Source organism: Nomascus leucogenys, chromosome X (genome assembly GCF_006542625.1).
Source record: "Nomascus leucogenys isolate Asia chromosome X, Asia_NLE_v1, whole genome shotgun sequence".
Lineage (NCBI taxonomy): Eukaryota > Metazoa > Chordata > Mammalia > Primates > Hylobatidae > Nomascus > Nomascus leucogenys.
The window spans coordinates 115,412,399-115,416,365 of record NC_044406.1 but is presented as its reverse complement, the minus strand read 5'-3'; positions in this window follow the sequence as shown (position 1 = coordinate 115,416,365).

Here is a 3,967-nt window from a genome sequence, read left to right as displayed (position 1 = left end):
ACAATGGCTGTGTTTAAGAGCACAAATTTGGGCTCTGAAGTCATTTTCTGGTCAGCCACTAGCCGAGTACCAAGTTATGCTGTCTCTCTGAGCCTCAGTTTTCTCACCTATAAAAGTGGGCTAATGGCCGGGCACAGTGGCTCACACCTGTAATCCCAGCACTTTGGGAGGCCAAGGCGGGTGGATCACGAGGTCAGGAGTTCGAGACCAGCATGGCCAAGATGGTGAAACTCTGTCACTACTAAAAATACAAAATTTAGCCAGGCGTGGTGGCACGTGCCTGTAATCCCAGCTACTCGGGAGGCTGAGGCAGGAGAATCGCTTGAACCCAGGAGGTGGAGGTTGCAGTGAGCCGAGATTACGCTACTGCACTCCAGCCTGGGTGACGGAGCTAGACTCCTTCTCAAAAAAAAAAAAAAAGTGGGATAAGGTAGTACTTTATTAGGCTATTGTAAAGGCAAAAGTGATGTTAAATGTATTTAGTATCTGGGATAAATGACAGCTAGAGTTATTAGTTATTACTCTTCATAAGGTTAGGAGAAGGAGCATACAGAAGTCACATCATGTCACTTCCCTGAGTAAAGCCAGCCATGGCTCCCTGTGGTGTCGAATGAAATGTAAGCTCCTGCCTGGGGTTGCTCAGGCCCTCTGTGATCACGTTCCTGCTCACCGGTTGTCCAGCAAGTCCTGTCCCTCACAGAGTTCTGCCTGGCTGTCCCCTGAGCACAGCCAGCTGTTTTGCTGCCTTAGGGCCTTTGCATTTGTCTTTTCCTTTGCTCAGAATGTCTTTTGCCAGATCTTGCAAGTGTGGCTCTTTTCAGGGGTATTCAAATCAAGATACGGTGTCTTGGCTTCCTGAGGTTTAAGTCTCAGCTAAAACATCATCTCCTCAAATAAACTTTTCCTGACCAAGGCCCCAAGCTGTACCCTCGAGTTCATCCCCATTTGATACTCTCCACAGTACTTGTCAGGATCTGTAGTGACCTTGGGTACTGTTAATTTGCATGTCTGTCCACCCTCATCCCTGCCCTGCCCTCTTGATGAGGCAGCATGAGAGCGGCAACCTTGTCTGGTTTAATTCTAGATCCCCAGCACCTTGAACAGCACAGGGCGCACAGGAGCCACTCAACAAATACTTGTCAAGTGAATAACCCATACTGAGATGTCAGAGGAGGAGTGATGGTTGATGGGGAAAAGTCCAGAGAGGGTGGAGGAGAAGGGCTCAAAAGTGCAGGTGGAAGAGCTGGTCTTGGCGAGGAGGACTGCTTATTCTCAGACAGATGGAAAGGGGGAGGGATGAGGTTAAGCTGAAGACATTTTGTGCAGGGGGCAAGACCGTTTTGACATTTTCACAAAGTAAAGGGTACAGTCACTTGCTGGGAGTTGAAGGGCAGCAGAAGCGAGTTCTGGGCCTGGAGGCCAATGGAGGGCTTGGGAATAACTGCACTAGCTGCCATTTATTTAGCACTTAGGCACCAGGCACTGTTCCAAGGCCTGGAAATGTAGTAACTGATCTCATCCTCATGATGATACTATGAGGAAAGGTGCTATCATTACTTTTAAGGTGTGGATACAACTTCAATACATATAATTTTTCTTCTCAATTATACCCAATAAAGCTGGTGAGAAAAGACATGGAAACCAAGGCACAGAGACGTCAATTAACTTTTGATCAGGGTCACACATCTAGGAAGTGGCAGAGCTGGGATTTGAACTCAGGCAGTCTGGTCATTGGAGCCTATGTGAAGAACCACTATAGCTTCCTGCCTCCCCAGGCCCCGTGGAGCAGGTACGTGAGGTCATCAAGAGAGGAAGAGGAAGATTGCGGAAGAGTACATGGCAAGCCCAGGGGCAGTCAGCCAGCATGCTATACCAGGAAGCTCAGGAATGAGGGCAGAGAGTCACTGGGACAGGGCGGGTGACTTAGGGTTAGGCACAGCAAAGATGGGGACTGAGGCAAGAAAGAGAGAGGAAGGAGTTTTCTGGGTAAATGTGCCGTTTACCCAGAAAACTCCTTCCTCTCTCTTTCTTGCCTCAGTCCCCATCTTTTCCCCCTGAGGTTGGAAAGAGTTCAGCTCACTGGGAGGAGTAAAAGGACAGTATCAGAGTATACTGGCAGGGGTGAGGAAGGGTTATGGTAGGCAGAGGTCAGATCCTTTAGGGTGGTATTCTCAAAGTGTAGTCCTGCATCAAAATACTCTTGGGTCCTGATTTAGAATGCAGACTCCTGTGCCTCATCTCAGACCAACTGACTCAGAATTTCTGGAGCCTAGGAATCTGCTTTTTAACAATGTCTCCAGGTGATTCTTCTGCACATGAAGATTTGAGACCCATTGATGCAGGGCCTGGTGGGCCATGGGGAAGCTTAGGTTTCATCGTAAATGTCACTGAAGGGTTATCAACAGGGGAGGGATGAGACTGATGTAATTAAGTCATGCTGCCTGCTGCGCGGAGAATGGATTGGAGGGCAGCAAAGTTAAAAAGACCAGGCAGGGCATGGTGGGCTCATGCCTCTAATCCCAGTACTTTGTGAAGCCAAGGTGGGAGGACTGCTTGAGCCCAGGAGTTTGAGACCAGCCTGGGCAACACAGGGGGACCCTACCTCTACAATTTTTTTTTTTTTTAATTAGCCAGGCTTGGTAATGTGCGCCTACAGTCCCAGCTACTCGGAGGCTGAGGTGGGAGGATCACTTGAACCTGGGAAGTCAGGCTGCAGCAGTGAGCCGATCATGCCTCTGCACTCCAGCCGAGGCAACAGAGTAAGACCATGTCTCAAAAAAGAAAAAAGAAAAAGAGAAAAAGAAGAGTAGGCAGGAGGCCATTACAACACCCTAAGAAGGGATGATGGTGGTGGCCTTGACCAATAAAATTGGCAGTGGGGATGATGAAAAGTAGATGTGTGGGGCACGTTGCTGAGGTGGTCGGTCGGTAGGAAAGAGAGAAATCAAGGCTAACTCCTAGATGCTTAGCCCCAGCAACTGGGCAGATGGTGTTGACATTCTCTGAGCTGAGGGAAGACAGGTAGAGGATCTAGGTTGGGTGGTAGTAAAAGAACCAGAAGTAAAAGAATTCCACTTTGGACGTGTGAAGCTTGACATGCCTGTGAGACATCTGAGGGGAGATGCCAACTAACTAACTGGATATACTGGGTAGGAACTCGGAAGAGAGCTATGAGGTGGAGACATAACATTTGGAATCAGGGGTATTACAGACATTTACACCCATGGAAATTGATAAGATGCCACCAAAGGAATTAATGAGCAAGCAGAGTAGAACTGCTTGAAAAAACAAATGCCACTATGCCATGCAGTGTCACTAACCTAAGTAACCTTAGGTCAGTCATTGTCCCCTCTGAGACTTCCCCTATCCAAACAATGAGATCAGATTAGGTCACCACTAGGGTTCTCTCCCTTTTAGTGATGCCACTGTTGCAATGTGTGGCTTTTACATTATGAGGCTACACCAAGAGCCAGTTCTTCAACTTGCCCTGCAATCAGAAAGGTCCTAATGGGTCTCCTATAACAGAAGCCTCGCAGCTGGGGATGCCATTTCCTCTCCAACCTCTGGAAAGATCGACCACCTGCCTGCTATTCTCATTGCCTGCTACTATGTAAAAACTTCTGGTGTCAGTCTCCATCTGCTGGGGGGAAAATCACTCTCAGAAAGAAACACCTTCTCCTGCCAAGGCTTTGGGTGGGGCTTTGAAAGTTGTTTATGACAACACTGAGTCAGCACATTCATCAGGGTGAAGCTCACAGTTGGAGGGAATTGGAAGAGGGCCTTAGTAGAGAAGAAACCTCCAGCTGAGGCTTCTTCAGTCTCAAAGGGAATGGAATCAGAATCCACAAATACATAATGGAGATTGGCAGGGAAGCACTGGCACCATGCTCAAATCAGGGGTTTCCTCCCAAAGTGTTAGGCAGTTCAGATTAGAACAACAAAAAAGTACTAAATTTATGGACTTGAT